This window comes from Pelobates fuscus, chromosome 3 (genome assembly GCF_036172605.1).
Source record: "Pelobates fuscus isolate aPelFus1 chromosome 3, aPelFus1.pri, whole genome shotgun sequence".
Classification (NCBI taxonomy): domain Eukaryota; kingdom Metazoa; phylum Chordata; class Amphibia; order Anura; family Pelobatidae; genus Pelobates; species Pelobates fuscus.
In genome coordinates this window covers 123,655,480-123,679,488 of record NC_086319.1, presented here as the reverse complement: position 1 = coordinate 123,679,488, position 24,009 = coordinate 123,655,480, and the positions used below count along the sequence as shown (strand labels likewise).

Below are 24,009 nucleotides of genomic sequence, written 5' to 3'. Positions count from 1 at the left end.
CTGATCCGATAGCGTCATAGTAACCAAGCAACCGCTGGTTTAACCAGCAAGGATGCTACTATGTTTACAGCCATCGTTAGGAATATTCTCCCTACTAATACAGAGCCAGTCTCTCAGTGATTACGGACTATTTGGATCCAACCTTGGTGCTCGCCGAGCATCCCAATGGATTCACACTGTTATTATTGCTATTCATCTTTAGATGTTCATTATTCATATTCAAGAAGTAGATTATATTACTCACATTCTGTTAGCTAGTAGTTTAAAACTAAAGGGAAAGAAAAAAATATATGCTTGCTCAAAAAAATCTATACAAGTGATAAACATGTGTCAATTTATATATAAACACAAGTCAATATATATCATCAGTAAGGTATTGGTACACTATCATAAATGTGTTATATGAACAATATTTGTTCTAGTGATTTGCTTATAAAGTATAGGATCCTTAGTGAATGTACTATGTTATATTACAAATATTTGAGACTGTGTGTGTGCCTCGATGTACTTATATGTGCGTATCATACGTGCTAAAACATTAATAATCTGTCTCTGATTAGTGGTGAGGTAAGAAAAGGAAAACAAGAAAATATAAGACGCATTGTCTATATTATAAATTTCTTCAGGCTAAGATATTTATGTAAGTAATTTTTGGTCAGTGTCTATGGTTACAATCTAAACATTAATAAGTACATTTTAAAATTCCAGTTTGACCAGAGTAATTCTCCCTCTAGGGGATATCTTCAATAAAATAATATATATCGTATATTATTAACACATGGAACTAATCCTGTAGCTTACTCCCCAGGGTAGCTCTCAGAATTGTTCCATTTCCATACATTTCAGTGGAGAGGGCATGGGCACATACTTAAACCGTAAGTCTTGTTAAACATACACCTAAGGACCGGTTAAAGAAAAGGAAAGAATGAACATTTTTCATTGAGACCTCTAGGGGAGATCGTATCGAGTTCTGTTATCCAGTAAGTTTCTCTTTGTAAGAGAAGTCTCCCTCTATCCCCACCTCTAGCCGCCACTGGCACATGGTCAAATGCCACGCAGCGCAAGGCAGAGAGTGGGTGTTGTTTTTCCAGAAAATGTCGGGCCACAGGTTTGTCCGACTTGCCATCACGATAGGCAAGGCGGATACTTGATCTGTGGCCCCTAATTCTCTCGCACAGTGCTGTTTCTGTCTTTCCTATATAACTCAGCCCACAAGGGCATGTGAGTTTATATATGACAAATTCCGTGCGACAGTGTATCCTGTGGGCTATTTTGTAGACTTTACCACTATGGGGGTGGGTAACTACCTTGGAAGGAATTATATGCCCACAGGTCACACACCCTAAGCATCTGACACAACCATTGTTCATAGTTCCTTTCTTTGTGATGTTATAACAATGAATGGGATCTGTTTTAACTAACAGGTCTCTCAAGTTTTTATTCTTCTTATAGCAGAACATGGGCTTATTCGTCAGTTCCTTCGGCAGTGTTGTGTCTTGTCGCAAGATGTTCCAGTTGCGAGTGACAATTTCAGAGATTTCCTGGCTTGCAGTGTGTAACATTACTGGAAAAATTATTCGATTGTTAGGTTCCTTTTTTACATTATTTCCTTTCTGATATTGTTCTCCTGCTTGTGTCAATGCTTTTTCAAGAATCGGTCGTTTGTATCCCCTCTTTTTGAATTTAGAATACATCATCTTCAATTGTTCTTTGCGTTGTTCCTCCTGGGAATTGTTTCTATAGACCCTTAGGAACTGAGATAGTGGCAGGGCTTTCTTCAGATGTTGGGGGTGAAAACTATCATAGTGTAGAATGGTGTTCCTGTCAGTGGGTTTTGTATATAACTTATACTCCAACTGATGATTGATGACTGATATTTCAAGGTCAAGGAATTGGACATTATTGTGATCGATGTGTGAGGTCACTCTTATTGGCGTAGGCAGGTCATTGATATGTTGTACGAATGTCCTCGCTTCCTCATCTGTGCCCCTCCAGAGAATTAAAATATCGTCAATGAAGCGATAGTATCTGACTATTTGCTCTCGATATTGTGTCAATATATGTTTTTGTTCAAAGTCGAACATAAATGTATTAGCATACATTGGGGCCATCGCGGCCCCCATGGACGTACCAGAGACTTGTAAGAACCATTGCTTTTCAAACCTAAAATAATTATTATACAACGCCAGAGATAATAATTCCAAAGTAAATTCAATAGGTGGACCACAGTACTGTGTAGACGTAGATAGTAGTTGTCTCATCGCCTCAATACCCTCCTGGTGCGGTATCACTGTATATAAACTGTTGACATCCATTGTTATTAATACCCCATCAAATTCTTTGATTTCTTTGAGGTCCGCTATCAGAGTATTAGTATCTTTGATACATGTAGGTATGGCGGTAAATGAACCTACATGACCCGTACATGTAGACTAATGTTACGAAGATTTGACTTGTGTTGATAGGGTGATAACTAGAACTCTTTAACTGCTGCATTTGCGTTTTAACCAAGAAGGATGGAATATCTTATAACAGGAGAAAATAAAACATAATTAATTGTCATCTTAATTACTTAGCGTAGCTTAGTTAGCAATAAGTAATGCCCCAGACAGAAGCTGAGCATGATATTAACCATAGTATAACATGCTTATATACTCAAAACACACAATTGCTTTAAGGAAAATACTTTAGTAAATTAATGATCCTGTCATTGTACACGTTACATTTGTGTATGTATATGGACAAAGGTACAGGAAAAGAACATAATAATGAAGGATTATATCAGTGCTGTTTAAACGGAATGAACTATTACTGCTATGACGGAGCGAAAAACCAGCGTGGTACTACTTGATAGTTTATATGATACCATAAGAAATATAACGATGAAGGTTCATTTAAAAATAAACGACAGTTTGCATAAAATAAACGAAAAAGATTGTATGAGAGTGTCTCCATTACCGGCCGCTGTAAGCATACAAATGGTTAAACATATGACTTTAAGTGAACGGACACTAGACGTAGAAAGAATGTAACTGCCGGTACTCCCTGTAACTTGTAATGTGTGCTGGGGTAACCACCTTAGCGCTTAATCAGAAATGTTCATGAAAATGTATAACAACATGCTATAAAGGGCCAACGATAGACTGGCTGCCCGGCAAATGCTAAAAATGGGAACACGGTAAGCTTAATAGGCACCCTAATCATTACTGCTTTTAGAAGAAGTCAACTATAACTGAGCGCCCAATGTAGTATAATAAATAAGCTGAGACCTCTTAAAATGAAGTGGCGTATTTAAGCAAGAAGGCACCGTTGTAATCAGAGATGGTAATTGTATGAACTTTAACCAGAGGGAAGATAAACTAACTTAACTTGACATCTAATTTAAATACAGCCTAGTGTAATTAGGAACATGAGATGCAGGAGACAGAAGTGGGCGTAAAATAATCTTATTTAACAAGCTTACATATACCAAAACACCTTAACTATGGTTTAAGAAAATTAATACACCGTGAATATATGACCTTAATTGCCCTAAAACATCCTGATTAGGATATTGATGTTCGTTTTTAATTTAGACATAAATACAATGAAAAGGCTGATTTTAAAGAAAGACTCATATGTACAGGAATAGTAATTTAGGCAAACGGACAACTAAACATTCATAAATGGTACTGAGCTGACGACAGTTAACCGAAAGCCAGACCACGCGAAATGCCGTGGTACATAATGACCGATTAACGTGAGTGTTATAGAATTGAATGAAAGTTTAGGCGAAGATGTGAATGAAGATAAGTACAGGGAAACGTGCGAATGACAGAGTATAACTAACGGTGTAGCCGTACGATTGCTGGCTGTTTAGTGATACTCCTCAGACAGATTAGTGTATATAAAAGGGCGTATACATATAACTGTACTAAGAAAAACACAGTAGATGACAACAATAGTACAAAGCTTATTGACGGCCAAATGAAGAATCTTTGGCAATTATATACTATAAGATAATATCAAAAGTAGACAGCTGCTGCTGTATAAATGTACATAAGAGCATGGAGAGCGTGTGTGCATGCTTTCATTACCACAACTAAATTGTCAGGGGAATACAGTTGCAAATAATTGCCACACCATAAAAAAACGAAATTTAACCAGAACCGTATAAATACCATAAACTTAACTTTTAATGTATACAGAGCGTGTGGAGCCGTTAGGCACCCGACACCAGCAGGACCTAGACCCATCTGATAATTAAATTCAGTTTTTTGACACAGTGTAAAATGTGAAAAAGTATATGAAAGTTTATACAAACCTTTAAATGAATGAAACCCATATATATTGACCATAGCCACAAGGTGGCGATATTTAGCCCCACCTACTGAGTAAACGACATTCTGACAGTTAAAACCTTTTACTTTTTTAAACCAAAACAGCGTAGATAAATTATACAAAGAAGTATTATACACACCTCTAGAGAGGCATTCTGAGGTGTTCTCTATATCGCTACAAATAATTATTTTTTAAACAGGTTGCTTATGAAAAATTAAACAATTGCTAGCTGGGGCACAATCTATAAAAGAAATAACAGCTTCATAAAATCAATGTATTTGTACATTTTCTAAAATGCAATGAACGTCTGTCCAATGTTGCGAAAACATTAACAGCAAGATAAACATATGTAAGAGGTAGCTACAAAACAGTATTGCAGCGTCTGAATGGTAAAACGAAGCCGGTACGCGGCATGCAAGCGAGTATGCACCCTTTATGTGCCGTGCCCCTGTGAGTACGTGGGGGGTCCCTTTGAGGCTAGCACGTTGCCGGGGAGCCTGAGGGACGAAGGGGATCCCTAACTAATGCTGCTCGTGGCGCTGGATGCGCCCGTGCAGTCACTCACTGTTTTACCCGTGGGACAGCCTTGTACAGCGGTTTAGGCTTCCATTTACCGGCCCGACCTCGATATGATGACCCTATCTCGCTTGCTGCCGCGTCTGGATTACGTGAACCGGAAGTAGAACGAATCACTTCCGAGATCGTCGACAGGTAAGCAGGGGCTCACCGGGTTTAAATAGGGATGATAGTGCCTCCCACAATTACAGGCCAAGCCTTCTATATATATATATATATATATATATATATATATATATATATATATATATATATATATATATATATATATATATATATATAAATATATGTGTATATGCATATGTACATATATGTATATTTTTTATATTTTCATTTTTATTACTTTACATTTTCTATGGAATAGTGTATACAATTTAGACGCACTTTTTTCAGTATGTAGTATATTTTATATTTCTTTGCATTCAATCTGTTCTTCCAATTCTCTCTTGTATATATCACCCCCTTATCTTTTTTACTCACCTCTTATTCCTATATTTTGATTCACCCCTTATTCTTATACCTTTACACTACATATCTATTGTATAACTACCAATATAGTACCTTGGGATGTTTCGATCCAATAATTCTCTGTATTTTTTTTACTAATAAGTCTTTGAGTTCTTACTAATGTGCCTTTCATTCTTATTTTTTGTATTTTTACATTGATATGGACATGCATTGTCCAAATGATGGATTTTATGTGAAGAGAAATCTATCAGAAGTATGGAGGAAACCAACGGACCATATGAAACGCATTTGCGTTCCAGACCCACATTGCTGATGTCATCATCGATCGCTGCCCGAGATCTATCACTTCCGGGTTGGTGGAACGTATTTGCATTCCAGTGAAGCCGGCCGGAACACCTTTTAAGGACATACCTATCTGACTGATTGGCAATAGATAAAAAAAAATCCATAATCAGGGGGGCGGGGCCTGACCACAGAGCCGAGAGGACGCTTGTCTCAGGGGCTCCGGCTACTTCATACAGTTAAAGCGAATTTAAGAAAAGAAAACGATGATTAAGCGGCAAATAAAGGTCTCCCAGCACAAAGGGACACCGAGGTGCACACGCAGATACCAGTTAAGAGGCAAAAAAAGAGATACGCACCCGGTACCCTGGCAAGGCCTACCAGCATGGTGGACGCGAGAGAGGCGGCCGCTCTCCTGCTCCCCAACACGACTGGAGACCTGATCTGGGGCCCTCGTTCCCCCCCCTGTGGCCTGGTGGGGGTTATCCCGGGCCGTCCCCAAGCATCTGAGAGCGCTACAGCGACGGGCACTCCTTCCGACTCAACAAATATGGCGGATGCCATGAGGCACTTAGACACAACTGAAGACCAGCCAGACATCTTGGTTAGGCTGGACAGAGCTTTTGCAAAGTTCTGGCGCAACCTCGAGGAGAGAATGCATCTCGCTGCCCAACAGCAGCCTAAGAATTGCTCCCCTCCACTCCTAACCAAGCGAAAGACGCCTGCAACTCCAGAGAAGACGAAGGCCCCAAAATGGCGGCAAGGTGGGAGGATCCCGTCGCTCCGGCGCACCTTCACACGGCGCCTCAGACAGAGACACATTTGCACAAGCACTTCGAGCACCCAGAAGACACTCACGCAGCAGAGCTGACAGCGGACCACAAGCATAACTACAAGCACTGCTCCTAAGGGCAAGCTCCATGGAGACTCAGCACGGATTTCTGGCAATGACCGGAGCGAGCAGCATATCTACCCACACACCGCCAGTCCGAGGGGAATGCGGTACACATCAGAGCAGCAACTGTCAGCGCGAGGGGAACACATCCACCCCAACAAGGCATCAGAAGAAACACCTCGAGAAGGGGACTTAATGTTAGGGTTCCAACGATGGGAGTCGGCTGACTGCTACATGCAAACATGGAAGACCCCTATAGCTATGGACGTTCAGCAGAGAACCATGCACAACATAGGGGGCGAGTAATGGACAGACCGCAGAACAGTACTTGAAATCCTGTTGGGGTTACTTGTTTGGTGGTTCTGTGGACTTTCCGCATTCACGTATAGTTTATCTATGTTTGTTAGTGTGTTATTAGTTGCTCTCCTCACTCACGCTGCACCTGAGCTTATATGTACTAATTATCATAATAGGTACTTCCTTGTTTTTGCAGCTGAGGCTTAAATGTTTTTGCTACATAAAGCATAACCGCGAAAATGCAACCTTACCCAAAGTTAGCTAAGACTACAAGCCACGAAACGTTATGTACACAGCCTCTGTCTTGATCGATAGATACTAGACAGCATTGTTTAAAGAATGCCCCGCTAAGGAGAATATTTATTGTTGTTTTCAACATAAGAGTGCCAACACATGTCACAGGTAGCTACCCGCTACACACATAAGTAGACGGTCTACAGACCGCAGTATCCCACCCCCCCCCCTCCCCCCCGCCTGACACCAGCTCAGCCCGAAGAAACATGCTGCCCAAGGGCATAAATTTACAGCCACATAAAGCTCATGTGCCGGGAGACGGAATACCACGTGCAGTTATGCTTTAAGTTTTAATGTTGTTTTATTGTTGGTTAGGCCTAGCACCACGGGTATAGGTGGAGTATGTTATTTTATTATTTTATCACACTCACATAAACTGACCCTCGAAACATAGCCTGTTAACGACAAGCACATTAAGCCCACGAACATGCCGTGTGGGCCCACAGTTTAGCATTAATTTCCCAGTCACCCTATCTGTGCTAGACTGAAAAGCTGCTGCAAACACCTACTTCACGACTAAAATGTTCAGATATGTATTAAGCCTGTGGTTACGATGCTTCGTTACTTTTACTACTGATCGTTCAACTTGTTGGTATAACTATGCTACACCTTATTCATATAAAATGAGGCTGATACTCACAGGAGATGCTATATTGTGTTATCCTGCTCCCAACCTGTACAAAAATGTGCATTCCCTACTCTTTATTCTGTACCCCGTCATATATATGCCTCAATAAAAGAAAGATGGACAAAAAAAAAAAAAAAATCCATAATCAGCGAAGCCTTTAATTAAAATAATAATAATAATAACAAGCAAGTATTTAACCAGGAAAGGCACATTCATATTACTCTGGTTTTTAAGTACGTCCTGGGGATGTTAACCTTAGCCCAACATCCAGGGGTTGTTACTATTACTCAATTTAATGGTACTCATTTTATTTACTTCGAAAGGATGAAGGGCTGAGTCAAAAGAAAGGACACGGGAAAGAATTTGGAAAATAAATAAATGCTGGAGAAAAAAAATGAATGCAGGCCACAATAAAAAATAATCCATCTTCTTGGTTGGCTAGCAAGTCATGAGAGAATTGAGACTTCTAGTTAAGTGATTAACCCTAAGTATAAAATTTGCTTTTGTAAATTTGGCTGAATTAGGCCTTGATGTAATATTTCGGGGTAAACTTTTAAAATGGTTTAATATTTAGAAATGTTTTTATATTTTTTTGATAGCTTCATATATTTTTATATTGACACATCTCTGAACATGTTATTTATATAAGGAATAAAGAATATATTACTTTTCCTTCTAAAACCAGTGTTCGGTGAAAAAAAAAAGACATTCAGACAGACTATATAGAAGCAGATTAGGTAAAGTTTATTTTTGTCAACAAAGCCACCTTCAGCTGCGAGCTGTTCATTTTACAGGAATTCTTCTGTAGTTTGTTTCGTGTCCCGCATTAAGAATCTATTGTTCTTCTAGTCTTCTGGCCTTCTTACAGTAATTTGCTATTAAAGGGAAATAAATCTCAGGTCATTACACCCATTTACATGCAGTTAGTCAAGTGTATTAAATAAAACATACATATTTTACCTTGTATAATGTGCTGTCAAACATCAATACGTTATTGATACATTATTGTGACTGGGATATCCACCTGTAAAATTTCTGGTATTGCTGGCAAATTAACCCCATTAAGGTATAACTCTACACCTTCTATGGATGTTTACAAAATTACAAAGTGGCTAGCATTTTATGTGTTGGTTTGAGCTTATAGGTTCAGTGTGAATTGCAAACCATGCATTTACAAGATTCAAAATGCAAAGAAGACAGTGAAAGGTGCTTATGTTTGCATGTCTCCTTAAGGACTGCAGACATGGCAAATAATGTATAAAAAGTACAAGCATCCTAACAGTCTCGATTTCAGTGGGACAGTCACTATTTTGGGGTCCTGTTTTTCTTCAGATCCTGGCATCTCATATTTGGGGACACCAAGGAACTGTCCTCGGGCACCAAACCGTAAGTGCCTCATGTGATGTGCTTGTGCTGTGCAACAGGCACTATGGCCACGCAGGGAGCATATCCCCACCGCTCCTCATATGGTCCTAAATGCCGACCACGCAGCCTACCTGTGAACCGCCATTATGGGTGTCACAAGTAACGTGGGTTGCGTACCTGATGATGTCCCCTCAGGGCCCTGCCCACGCCTTCCCAATTCCCCCATCGCAATTGTCAGGAGTTACAAGAGTAGAAAGTAAAAAATGAATACAACACTCCAGCATGCAGCTGAGGAAGGGAGACTGAAATAAAATCTCAAGTCATAACTAACAGAAATAGCAAGTGGATAGCAGATAACTAGAGAATGAATCACAGAACATCATAACAGAGTTATATGTACATTGTGTTCCTAACGATGTACATTTGATACCGGAGAAACTGACGGAAGCCAAGCACAGAGAGATGGACACAGGTTTCTTCAGGAAGGAAGAGATTCTTTATTCGATTCACCGACCGGGGCTCAGAGGGACTAATGTCACCAAAATACAGCAAGATCTGAGCCCAGAACTGACTGTGTAAATGCATGATATAGACATATAGCTCCTCCTATAGTTAACTCTACCCACATATACTCTTTACACAATCAGCTGAACAAAGCCTAACTTCCCTTACCTGTTAGACCACATGGCTCACCCAGAACAATGGAGGAGGGGAAGTGTTTTCAGTTTCTTCATTCCTGCATTTGCTCAATACAGTGTTGATTGTATCTTAGCTACGTGTAACTAACTAACTGATACAACATTTACACATATGCCACATGGCAATCTTGTCCTAGTAAATTTATTTTTTACTGAGATTCCACCACATTCCCCCCTTTGATGCTTCTGATATTTCACAATTCCAGATGCATCACTTAACCATAGTTTGCTTACACCTCAGGTTGTCATGAATCAGAACAGACCTCGTAAGCATCTTAGCATCCTTACAAATTCCTTCAGCACTCCTCATTCTGAATATATTCTCTCTGGGCTAAGGGTTCATACTTGCAAACAGCCATTACATGCGCAGCTGGTTTCCTTTCTGTCGTGCTCTCTATGACACTCTGTATGGACCTAATTACCAATGGAACCAAACATGGTAGAAAGAGACACACTATAATCAACATGACTCCTCCTACCAATGTCTTGATCCCTCCAAGCTGCTCGTACCTACTTCCAAACCAACTACTAGAATTGTACCCGTTCCAGGCTTAAGTCGGTACATGCGTCAGTTTAGCCATGTGGCTTGTGAGATCAGCCACTGCCTGCCCTTCATCATCTATGTGCAGACAACAGTTGCTGAGATTGAACTTTCCACATACACCTCCTTCTATTTGCACTGGAAGTGAATGGAGGACTTTATCAACAGCCCAACTGGTTTACCTGGTAAGAAGGCTATGTGCTTTACAGAGGAATCCACCACACATTTACATACAAACCTGAAAACCAAACAAAGTGTGTTTTAAACTCCCCACAATTCCCACTTTAATAAGTAAACTTGCTTGTGATTATTTGGGATTGCATAAAGTAAAATAAAAACTGTTAAGCAGAATAATAGCAAAATACTAATTAAATTTACCTCTACAGTCAGGTTTCCACGTTCACTTTTCACTAGTCCATATATGATGCCTTAAATCACTGCAAACATGGATCTTAAGGAAGTCAACTATGGAATTAAAATATCTATCTATTTATCTATCTATATATTTATCATCTAAGTGTAATTTCAACTTAACTGTTGTAGGCTAAATTGTACAAGTCGATTATCAAGTGACCACTGTTTGCTTTTTAGTAAACAAAACAAACCATTATTGTTGGGCAGAAATAACATCCCCAGGTTGTACTTGAAAACCAGAGTATATCTGAATGTACCTTTCCTGGCTAAACACATTAACCTTATTTAGCCACCCAATGTCACCCATGTTAACTGCACAATTAAATACAGAATACAATTGAAAATTAGACTGTGTTAAAAAGGATACAAAGCAGCACCTATATCAGAGTATAGATAGAGGACTCCATCAGCAAGAACACTGTGTTACTGATGCATTGATTGTTTTGGGTTTTCGATTAATTTGATGCAAAATTTACACATGGCACCAAATGTGTATGCAAATGCCCCTCCGCTAAGATGGATCACTACGTACTTATGCTCCTGGAAGACAAAATATTAAATACATAGATTAGACTCTCATTTTATACAAGGCAAAACAAAAATATGAAAACCTGATAAAAACAAACAAAACAAAAGCACACCTCCAGAAGTCACTGTTGGGGTCATATTACACTGCTGGGCAAAACGTTCCATGCACCTCACTTTTCCCTTCGTATAGTGGCAGTACTTACAGTTGGGATGTTCCTTCCAATCTGGGACAAGAAGCTCCCCCTTCTTCCGGTTTTTATGCCTGTGCTCCGCCTGCTGCCTCCATAAATCCTGTATGCCCTGTACACACGCCAGTTCTTCTTGTCCCGGCAAACGGGACGGACAGGTTCCCCAGTCTGGTGGAGAAGGTGCGATCAGCACAGGCTGCTGATCGGGGAGGTGTGCGCCCGATAGCTCCCCGGGCGGGAGCTGAGTGGCAGAGTGTTTCCGGTCTAGCGTTACGGAACGCGACCAGGTAGGGCAATTTATGTGGCTCTTCCACAGGAGTTCCCGGGCGGTCCTCCTCGTGGGACTTTACGCATGCGCACAGCAGTGGAACGCACGCCCGGGTGACGTTGCGTTCCACCAAACCCGGTATCGCGCTACTGCGCATGCGCGATCCGGAGTTTTGGCGCAAAAATTCAAATAACGGTATTTAAGCTGTGCTGAACCCTTCTGACCCCAAGGGTGGGTGTGCAGTTCGGTTTTTCCGTGTCACCAGCCCTCCTACACGGACCTCAGGTGGCTAAAGGTGAGGTTTAACTATTTAAACTCTCCTCTTTATCACCTATTATTTTGCATGCGTTTATTTTCTTTAAAAATTGTATTAATTTCATTCCTTATTCTGATTCGCAGATATGTCCAGCCCTATAGCTCCGGACAAGGCAGATAAGGACAAGATGTCTACTTCTGTGCCCAAAAAAGCCACAAGCAAGTCTAAGCACTTAAGTTGTCTGGAATGTGCTGTTCCTCTACCTGACGGATGTCGCAAAAAGACATGTAACCAGTGCGCTTCGGAATTACTGGAAAAAACAAAACAGTCGGATATGGCATCCTTCCTGGGCTGGTTTCAGGAAAATTTGTCCCAGACATTTGAGTCTTTTAAGGATACGATGAAGAAAGACCCTGCAATTCAGGAGAAATTGCCTAAAAAACGTAGGAGGAATAGATCCCCTTCTGAGTCTGACGTCTCTTCTGGAGAATGTTCCTTTTCTTCCCCTTCGGATATTTCCAGCCTAACTTCTAGTGTGGAGGAGGGTTTTCCACCAGAAGAGTTGAGAAGATTCATTAAAGAAGTGAGTGCGGCTTTTCAAGAGACGGAACCTACCAATGTGAAGGTTAAAGGTTTCCCTATGTCTCCAAAAATATTGGATCTCCTTCACAGGGAATGGAAGAATCCTGAAAGACGGGCGTTCATTTCAAAACATTTTAAACTACTGTTCAAACTACAGTCTGAGGAAAAGTGGGAAGATCTTCCTAAAGTAGATATTCAGATTGCCCAACTATCTAAGAAAACCACTATACCCATTGGCGAAGTCTCAGGCCTCAAAGATCCTATGGACAAAAGAGCCGAAACTTCATGTAGAAGAATATACCAGGCCGCAGGTTTTCAGTGCAGAGCTGAAGTTGCGGGTACAGCAGTGCTCAGAGCCCAGAGTGTTTGGCTTCAAGCACTGGAAGATTCCCTTATGGGAAAATCCGATACGGACCCTTCCCATCTCATGTTCCTACTGAAGCTATCCAATGAATTCCTTTCGGATGCTGCTGAGGAGTTTCTTCGTTTATCAGCAAGAATTATGGGTTTATCTTCAGTAGCCAGGAGGGCTCTTTGGCTTCGAACATGGACAGCTGATTCAGCATCGAAAGCAGCTTTATGTGAATTACCCTTCGAGAGGAACAAGTTGTTTGGTACCCCGTTGGAAGACATTATTAAACAAATGTCAGATACAAAGAAAGCCCTTCCACTGGAACCAAGAGCCCAGGGATATAAGAGATTCCAGTACAAGGGCCAGCGGTCCTTTCGTTACCAAGGGCGGTTTCGCAGGTTCCACAAACAGGGTGGCAACAACAGCCAGTGGTCTAGGCATGAATCCAACAGACAAGACAAAAAGAGGAAGTTTTGACGCCAAAAGAGTGGGAGGACGCCTTCGGTTCTTCACCCACGAATGGAGAAAGAGCACTTCAAATGGGTGGATTTTAAGAACCGTTTCAGAAGGTTACAGGATAAAGTTTTCATCAAGTCCTCGGCCATCCTTCCTTCTGTCAAGCTATCCTTCAAAGGTAAAAACAGAGGCCCTGCTTACGGAAGCACTCATCCTTTTAAGAAAAAATGTGGTGGAGAAGGTACCCAAAGGTTGGGAATTTCAAGGAGTCTACTCACGCCTTTTCCTGGTACAAAAACCAGATGGATCCTTTCGTCCGATCCTAGACCTAAAGCAGGTCAACACCTGCATACCATACCAGAAGTTCCGTATGGAGAGCATTCTGTCTGTAACACACATCTTACAAAAGGGAGATTTCATGGCAAAGTTGGATTTAAAAGACGCCTATCTGCATGTTCCAGTGGCAGAATCTTCCCGGAAGTTTCTCAGATTTGCAGTTCTAACGAGAAGGCGAAGGATTCTCCATTTGCAGTTCAAGGCTCTTCCCTTTGGCCTAGCTTCAGCTCCTCGAGTTTTTACAAAAATTCTGGCACCCGTGGCAGCAGTTTTACGTCTGAAAGGTATTGCGATTGTTCCATATCTGGACGACTGGTTCCTAAAAGCACAGTCAGGACAACTGCTAGAACTTCATCTCAAGATTGCAAGGCAGGTTTTAAAAGATCACGGTTGGATCCTGAACCTGAAAAAGTCCGAATTAACTCCGTCTCGGAGTTTAGTATTCTTGGGGCTTCGGATAGATTCCCAGTCCCTATCTCTTTTTCTTCCAGAAAAGAAACAAGTGGGGATTTTCAAAGCAGTATCAAAGCTGCAAAGAAACTTAAGCTCAATCAGAGATGCTATGAGGTTGCTAGGCCTCCTAACGGCTACAATACCGGCCGTCGCCTGGGCAAAAGCGGAATCCAAACCGTTACAGTGGGACATTCTGTCCCAGTGGACGCGGAAACAGGAAGATCTGGACTCTCCCTTCCGTCTATCCGACACGGTGAAAAGACAACTGAACTGGTGGAAAGTAAGAGACAACATTTCAAAGGGCCTGTCGTTCGCACTAAAACGGTGGATTACGATAACCACAGATGCCTCCCAGACGGGTTGGGGCGCTCATCTAGGCTCTCATTTCCATCAAGGGCTTTGGAACAAGGAAGAGGCATGCGCTTCCTCGAATTTCAGGGAATTAAAAGCGGTTTGGGAAGCCCTGATTTCCTTCAGTTCTCTCATCACCAATCAGTCGGTAAGGATTCAGTCGGACAACGCCACTACGGTGGCCTACTTGAATCGCCAAGGGGGCACAAAGGTAAAAGCTCTTCAAGATCTTTGCTACCACATAATGGCTTGGGCCCAAGCGAATCTTCGCGCAATATCAGCTACCCATATCAAAGGGTCTCTAAACGTTATTGCAGACGACCTCAGCAGAAGCCATTGGTCTCAAGCAGACTGGGCTCTATCAAACAAAGTTTTTCTGGAGCTGGTTGCACGCTTCGGCAGGCCAGAGATGGACTTGTTGGCAACAAGGAGGAACAGAAAGGTGCAGAGATTTGCGTCACTTCATTCAAAAGATTACCCAGATGTCCTAGACCAGGGGTAGGCAACCTACGGCACTAGTGCCATGCACGGCACTCGAGGTGTCTTTCCACGGCACTCCAGGCTGCTAGAGCCAAACAGGGTCTGGCCTATCAGGAGTCTCAGTGAAACTTCAGATATCTGCTAATACAAAGAGGTAGTGAATGACAATCCTCAATTTTTGCATTGCAGCACTTAGATCACTTCCTCCCAGCACTTGTGAATGGGAATCCACACTGTGGTAGAGCAGCCCACAGCTGATGTTGCAGCTCCTGTCCTTGACCTGTACCTGCCCAGGCTGGTCCCCACTGGAACCCAGGGAAGCCACCCACACTGCTAGATATACACAGACCTGCAGAATAAGCCTCCCCTCATACAAATAATACGAACAGCCCACACACAAACATACACACAATCCCCACAAACGCAACACCACTAACAATCTACATACATGCACACAATCCCACATGCAGCCTCTCACGTGCAAAACCCAAAACAGCCCCCATACACTACCTAACACACAATGTGACATATCCATCCACACACAATTCCACAAGCAGCCCTCATACACAGCCCACATTCATATGTATCATACACGATACCATAAACTACTAATGAACAAATACAATATAATAGCTCATATACGCACAAATACAACGATACAAAGCAATTACAGTATACATAACACAAGCAGAATACGGCAGCACACACACGTCAATTTAAAAAAATAGGATTGGCAGGGCCGTTTGAAGGAATTTGGGGGCCCCAAGCAGAATGGACATGGTGCCCCCCCACGCAAAGCCTACAGGAACCACAACATAGCCATACAGTTTAAGTTCACCCACACTTTATATAAATAAAAAAGGTTTACAGTGCTAATACTGCTGTTGCATATAATGTGCATAAAACTTTTCAATTGAAAATTCCCTGTGTTCTCCTCATCTCCCCTTCTCCTCACCCCCTCCCTGTGTTCTCCTCATCTCCCCTTCTCCTCACCCCCCTCCCTGTGTTCTCCTCATCTCCCCTTCTCCTCACCCCCTCCCTGTGTTCTCATCATCTCCCCTTCTCCTCACCCCCTCCCTGTGTTCTCTTCATCTCACCTTCTCCTCACCCCCCTCCCTGTGTTCTCCTCATCTCCCCTTCTCCTCACCCCCTCCCTGTGTTCTCCTCATCTCCCCTTCTCCTCACCCCCCTCCCTGTGTTCTCCTCATCTCCCCTTCTCCTCACCCCCTCCCTGTGTTCTCCTCATCTCCCCTTCTCCTCACCCCCCTCCCTGTGTTCTCCTCATCTCCCCTTCTCCACCCCCTCCCTGTGTTCTCCTCAACTCCCCTTCTCCTCACCCCCTCCCTGTGTTCTCCTCATCGCCCCTTCTCCTCACCCCCCTCCCTGTGTTCTCCTAATCTCCCCTTCTCCTCACCCCCTCCCTGTGTTCTCTTAATCTCCCCTTCTCCTCACCATCCCCCTCCCTGTGTTCTCCTAATCTCCCCTTCTCCTCACCTCCCCCTCCCTGTGTTCTCGTAATCTCCCCTTCTCCTCACCTCCCCCCTCCCTGTGTTCTCCTCATCTCCTCACCCCCGTGTTCTTATACTCCTCCCCCCTCCGTGTTCTTCTTACTCCTTCCCCCTCCCTATGTTCTTCTTTCTGCCCCATGTTCTTCTTACTCCTCCCCCTCCCTATGTTCTTCTTACTACTCCCCCTATGTTCTTCTTACTACTCTCCCCCCTCCCCATGTTCTTCTTACTCCCCTCCCTATGTCCTTCTTACTCCCCTCCCACCCTCCCTGTGTCCTTCTTATTCCCCTCCCCCTGTGTCTTTCTTATTCCCCTCCCCCTGTGTCCTTCTTACTCCCCTCCCCCTGTGTCCTTCTTACTCCCCTCCCCCGTGTCCTTTTTACTCCCCCGCCTATGTTCTTTTTACTCCCCCTCCCTCCCTCCCTCCCTATGTTCTTCTCACCTCCCCTTCCCTGTAGCGTGGCCGAGCTCAGGGTGCACTTCCTGTCAGCCTGGCCGGGAACAGGAAACTAAATCCCCTGTACCGCGTGGTACCCAGCCGGACTGACAAGAGGAAGAGGAGCTCAACCACGCTACAGGGAAGGGGAGATGACGAGAGAGGCAGTGCTGCAGCCGTCTGAGGCTCTCTATAGAGCGCTCAGGCGGCTGCAGCCTTATAGAAATGGCCGGCCCTGCTTGGGGGCCCAGGCCAGCTTGGGGCCCCAAGCAATTGCTTGGTTAGCTTGCCTGGTAGTGACGGGCCTGAGGATCGGCACGCTACGGGACATCACAATCCTATATCGGCACAGTGCTGCTAAAAGGTTGCCTACCCCTGTCCTAGACGGTCTATCGTTCCCTTGGGTTTTCGATCTGGCTTATGTCTTCCCTCCTATAGCCCTTATACCACGAATTGTTCAGAAAATAAGATGGGAGAAGGCAAGAATTCTGGCAGTCCTGCCCTTCTGGCCGAACAGAAGTTGGTTTTCGGAAGTGGAAAACATGGCCATCTCTCGTTGGCACCTCCCGGTCTCTTCTCACATTTTAGAGAACGTGAAGCTTCCAGAAGAAACCCTAGCAATGTTTCACCTGACGGCATGGTTGCTGCAAGGATGATACTCCAGGGTCAGGGTCTTTCTGACCGTCTATGTGACGTTTTGCTGTCATCTGTCCGCTCGTCCACTTCAAGAATCTATTTCAGGGTTTGGATGAAGTTCAGAACCTGGTGTTATCTCCGGAATTCTGATCCGGCCAAAGCCTCAGTTCCGACAATTCTTTCTTTTTTGCAAGATGGGTTTGAAGCCGGCCTAGGGGTATCTACACTCAAGGGCCAAATTTCTGCGCTTAGTCACTTCCTGGTTCAGGATATTGCATCTAACCCTCTTGTTCGAAGGTTTATTAAGTCCATACGGTTGAAGAGGCCTCCCAGGCTGGTTTCCTTTCCTACATGGGATTTGTCTCTGGTTCTTCAGGCCCTTTGTGAACCACCATTTGAACCTTTGTTTCAAGTCTCCATCAAATTCCTTACCTTCAAGACGGCCTTCCTGGTGGCGGTTACCTCCGCTAGGAGAATTGGTGAAATCCGAGCTCTATCATCTTCACCGGAATTCACCATTTTTCATCAAGAAAAAGTAGTTCTACATCCCAGACCTTCATTTTTGCCTAAGGTTATTTCAAGGGCTACGATCAACCAGCCTATTGTTCTGCCAGCCTTTTGTCAATCACCCACATCTGAGCTAGAAAAGAAATGGCATCTTCTTGATGTTAGGAGATCCCTGAAATGCTACCTTCATAAAACTCAGGAGTTTAGATCCTCAGATCATCTTTTCATTTACTTTCAAGGCAAATGTGCGGGTAATGCTGTCTCTGGTCCCTCATTAGCTAGATGGCTGACAAATACCATCAGGTTGGCCTATCGCTCCAAAGGGATTCCCCTAAAATTCCCATTAAGGGCTCATTCAACTAGGGCTATGGCTACCTCATGGGCTGAAAGAGCCGCGGCTTCGCCTGAAGACATCTGCAAAGCGGCTACTTGGTCTTCATTGCATACCTTTATCAAGCATTATAGGCTGGACATATTCTCATCATCTGAGGCTGAATTTGGGCGTAAGGTGTTGCAAGCTGTGGCCTGCTGAGTCCCCACCCTTTGTTTTTTTACCGGGATCTTGATATATCCCAACTGTAAGTACTGCCACTATACGAAGGGAAAAACAGCAATTTTACTTACCGTAAATTCCTTTTTTCTTTGTATAGTGGCAGTACTGGCTTTCCCTCCACTTTTTTGTATAGATTAAATGAATTTTGCATGATTCAGTCTCCGTTTGGGTTCTTTTTTATTACTGGCGTGTGTACAGGGCATACAGGATTTATGGAGGCAGCAGGCGGAGCACAGGCATAAAAACCGGAAGAAGGGGGAGCTTCTTGTCCCAGATTGGAAGGAACATCCCAACTGTAAGTACTGCCACTATACAAAGAAAAAAGGAATTTACGGTAAGTAAAATTGCTGTTTTTGGACCGAACATTCGGAGAGAGCCTTTCAGTGATACAAAGACAACGTGTTTCAAATTGGGCTACTGCCAGTGTACAAAGAGTTAGGCAAACATATTTATAGACAGAAGTTACAGCAAAAGTAACATGACAAGATTACATCAGCTAAACACGATATTGTTTATTTAGCAGCCAACAACATGTATTTCTGGTAGCGAGGTTAAAAGGTTATCTCTTTGATGGTCTGCAACAGGGTTTACTTTTAAGCTGACATTTAAGAATTGCTATTTCTAAAATAGTCTGTCCATTTACGTACTTCATTTTTAACCCTTTAATCGACACTTACAGAATATACCTTTTATAAATTAAAAGGTAACTCTCCAATCCCTTTTCCTCCAATTCCTTTTCCTCCAATTCATCACCCTGCAGCTCACCCACGGCATTTTGCGATACCCCTTTTCAATTTCTTGTTTTTTTAATTATTCAGCGTTTATTGAGAATACATCACAACACAGTATATGAAACCAAAGCAGGGAAAAAAGAAAGGCGACATACATTATACCATAGCTGTTAATTTACGGGAATTCTTCCATAGTCTGTATCGTCTCCCTCATGACGAACCAGTGTTCCCTCCAATCTTCTGGCCTTTTTATAGTAATTTGCTGTTAAAAGAAAATAAATCTCAGGTCACTATACCCTTGAACAAAGAGTTAAAGGACCACTATAGGCACCCAGACCACTTCAGGTCCAGCTAGGTTTAACCCTTATTCTTATAATAGGGTTAATCCAGCCTCTAGTGGCTGTCTCATTGACATTGTGAATGCTTTCCTATGGACTGGCTGAATGCGCGCGTGGCTGGAGGAGAGTCTCCCGCCCGGCGCTGTTGAAAGAGGTAAATTTAACCACTTCCACCCCCCCCTAGAGCCCGGCGGGAGGGAGGCCCTGAGGGTGGGTGCACCCTCAGGGCACTATAGTGTCAGGAAAACGAGTATGTTTTCCTGGCACTATAGTGGTTCTTTAATCAAGTGTATTAAATAAAACATACACAATATTTTACATTGTATAATGTGTTGTCAAACAGGAATACACTATTGTGACGGGTATATTTATCTGTAAACTTCATGGTATTGCTGGCTGATAAACCCTATTAAGGTATAACTACACCTTATTTTATAGATGTTTGTAAAAGTACAAAGTGGATAGAATTTTATTTATGTTGGATTGGGCTTATAGATTCAGTGTGCATTGCAAATCATGCATTTTTAAGATTCAAACTGCAGAGAAGACAGTGAATGAAGTGCTTATGTTTACATGTCTCCTTAAGGACTGCACACATAACAAATAATGTATAAAAAGTACATGCATTCTTGGACCTCGAGCGATCTAGCATGAGGTATATCTTTACGGATAGATAACGCTTTACCCCACGCCATCCCACCATGGGATAAGCCCACACAAGATCCCAACCCCAACGGGACCACACACAACCCATGTAAAGACAGCGCCGCCATCCAGCTCGGTGAAACATCCCCCATCCCCTCCCATCTTCTCTCTTCTCTTCTCTTTTCCATTCTCTTTCTCTCTCTCTTCTGCACCCTTCTGGTAGGGCGAACGCCCACAGGCCGACACTAAACGCCACATATATACTTTAGACGGGACCTGCCCCAACCCGGCAGTATCAGCGGGAAGGGGGGGACAATGCGAACTCCAAGCCTGACCAGAGGGGTTGACAACACCAATAGCTTCCATGAGCATCATCCAAAAGTGTTTTTATTTTCCTGATTATTTTTTAGTTGTTAGTTTTTTGTTTACACAGTTATATCAATATAGCCATTGAGAAGTAGTAGAACAGTTAAGCGCTATAAAATACAGCACCTAGACAAATAGGATTATAAGAACTAGTAGGACAGAGGACACACGGAACCAACAAATAAAAATGAATCCATATGTATTAATGAGACGGCCACCAGGTTCCTCGTCACTTCTGTATTATTATACTTGTCGAAAGCTTTATCTACATAAATGTGCTTTTTCTGTTATGTACCTCCGTTTTGAATGTTGTATTGCGCCAGAGGATTGCCTTTGGGGTACCTCGTGGGCGATTGTTATATGCATATGCACAACAAAAATAAAGATTTAAAAAAAAAAAGTACATGCATTCCAACAGTCTCGATTTCGATGGGACAGTCATGGTTTTGCAGTCCTGTTCTTCAGATCCCTGGCATCCCATATCTGGGGACACCAAGGGCACCACACCACAAGTGCCTCACTTGATGTGCTCATGCTGTGCAGCAGACACTAGGACTAGCACTTCAGCACCGCTTCCCATATGGTCCTAAATACTGGGTGCCCAGTAGGCAGAATACCTGTGAGCCGTCCATTGTGGGCGTCACAAATAACATGAGTTGTGTAACTTATGATGCCCCCTCAGAGCTCTGGCCTACCCCATCCTAATTCTCCCTTCCCATTTGTCGGGAGTTTTGAGAGTAGAAAGCAAAGAATTAATAAAACACTCCAGCATGCAGAAATCTCGAGTCATCCTTAAAGGAAATAGCAAGTGGATAGCAAATAACTAGAGAATGAATCACAGAACAAGGCATAACAAAGTTATATGTACATTGTGTTCCTAAGATTTACATTTACATACAAACCTGGAAATCTGGAATGAGTGTTAACAGGAAACTAAACAGTCCAAATGTTGTAAGCCACTCAAACACGGCCCCTGCTAAGTGGACATTCTAGGAGAGAGAACACAAGACATGTATGGTTTTCAGTAGAATTAGATCAGGACTAATTTTCACTTTTTATTTATTTATTTGGAAGACTAAATCTATAAGAAGTCATGAAACAGGAATATAACCTAAAGAGAAAATACACTTTTATTGTTATCTATATAGCTTCCTATATTTTTGGATATAATGGAGTAAATACGAGCATTTTATTATGATTTTATATAGATGAAATGTTCCAAAATTCTAATCTCCAAATCTTTTCCACAGTTAAAATTCAACTTTCAAATTCAAACCAACCCATAACCCAAAAAAGACAATGGCACCCCTTAGACACTCAATATAAGTCTAGATTTACTCTACCTAGGGGCTAAGCTTTTTTCAATTTCTTGTTTTTTTAATTATTCAGCGTTTATTGAGAATACAGCACAACACAGTATATGAAACCAAAGCAGGGAAAAAAGAAAGGCGACATACATTATACCATAGCTGTTCATTTACGGGAATTCTTCCATAGTCTGTATCGTCTCCCTCATGACGAACCAGTTGTCCCTCCGATCTTCTGACCTTTTTATAGTAATTTACTGTTAATAGAAAATAAATCTCAGGTCACTATACCCATGAACAAAGAGTTAAAGGACCACTATAGGCACCCAGACCACTTCAGCTTAATGAAGTGGTCTGGATGCCAGGTCCAGCTAGGTTTAACCCGTATTCTTATAATAGGGTTAATCCAGCCTCTAGTGGCTGTCTCATTGGCATTGTGAATGCTCTCCTATGGACTGGCTGAATGCGCGCTTGGCTGGAGGAGAGTCTCCCGCCCGGCACTGTTGAAAGAGGTAAATGTAACCACTTCCACCCCCTAGAGCCCGACGGGAGGGAGGCCCTGAGGGTGGGGGCACACTCAGGGCACTATAGTGCCAGGAAAACGAGTATGTTTTCCTGGCACTATAGTGGTCCTTTAATCAAGTGTATTAAATAAAACATACACAATATTTTACATTGTATAATGTGTTGTCAAACAGGAATACACTATTGTGACGGGTATATTTTTAACCCTTTCATTGACACTTACAGAATATACCTTTTATAAATTAAAAGGTAACTCTCCAATCCCTTTTCCTCCAATTCATCACCCTGCAGCTCACCCACGGCATTTTGCGATACCCCTTTTCAATTTCTTGTTTTTTTAATTATTCAGCGTTTATTGAGAATACATCACAACACAGTATATGAAACCAAAGCAGGGAAAAAAGAAAGGCGACATACATTATACCATAGCTGTTCATTTACGGGAATTCTTCCATAGTCTGTATCGTCTCCCTCATGACGAACCAGTGTTCCCTCCAATCTTCTGGCCTTTTTATAGTAATTTGCTGTTAAAAGAAAATAAATCTCAGGTCACTATACCCATGAACAAAGAGTTAAAGGACCACTATAGGCACCCAAACCACTTCAGCTTAATGAAGTGGTCTGGGTGCCAGGTCCAGCTAGGTTTAACCCTTATTCTTATAATAGGGTTAATCCAGCCTCTAGCGGCTGTCTCATTGACATTGTGAATGCTTTCCTATGGACTGGCTGAATGCGTGCGTGGCTGGAGGAGAGTCTCCCGCCCGGCGCTGTTGAAAGAGGTAAATTTAACCACTTCCACTCCCCCTAGAGCCCGGCGGGAGGGAGGCCCTGAGGGTGGGTGCACCCTCAGGGCACTATAGTGCCAGGAAAACGAGTATGTTTTCCTGGCACTATAGTGGTTCTTTAATCAAGTGTATTAAATAAAACATACACAATATTTTACATTGTATAATGTGTTGTCAAACAGGAATACACTATTGTGACGGGTATATTTATCTTTAAACTTCATGGTATTGCTGGCTGATAAACCCTATTAAGGTATAACTACACCTTATTTTATAGATGTTTGTAAAAGTACAAAGTGGATAGAATTTTATTTATGTTGGATTGGGCTTATAGATTCAGTGCGCATTGCAAATCTTGCATTTTTTTTTTTTTAATTCTTTATTTTTGTTGTGCAGGGTGTTACATGGTAGCGACATACGCCACATCAGCGTGTTAAAAGATGTACTGGAGTTTGACAGTGGCATGAGGAATTGCACATTTTTTACAATTTTAAGTATAGCTAAACAGTGAAATTAGCAATAGTAAAAATAAAATAAAGTAGGACGGTCTACGCTTAACAGTTCTAGATTAATTATATTAATAGTACGGTTTGTGCTAATAGTATGGTTTACATTGCAAAATTACTTATGCTAGTGTGTTTTCA

The 24,009-nt window shown here is 42.5% G+C and overlaps 1 long non-coding RNA gene across 1 annotated transcript; it reads right to left on the bottom strand.

Annotated features, from left to right (window-relative positions):
- Positions 1 to 8,579: 8,579 nt before the first annotated feature.
- LOC134600884 (uncharacterized) lies at positions 8,580 to 11,482 on the bottom strand. The gene is made up of 3 exons (XR_010090380.1): positions 11,420 to 11,482; positions 11,156 to 11,318; positions 8,580 to 8,635 (listed from the first exon to the last, which is right to left on the bottom strand). It is a non-coding gene; the product is annotated as an uncharacterized LOC134600884 (long non-coding RNA).
- Positions 11,483 to 24,009: the final 12,527 nt, after the last annotated feature.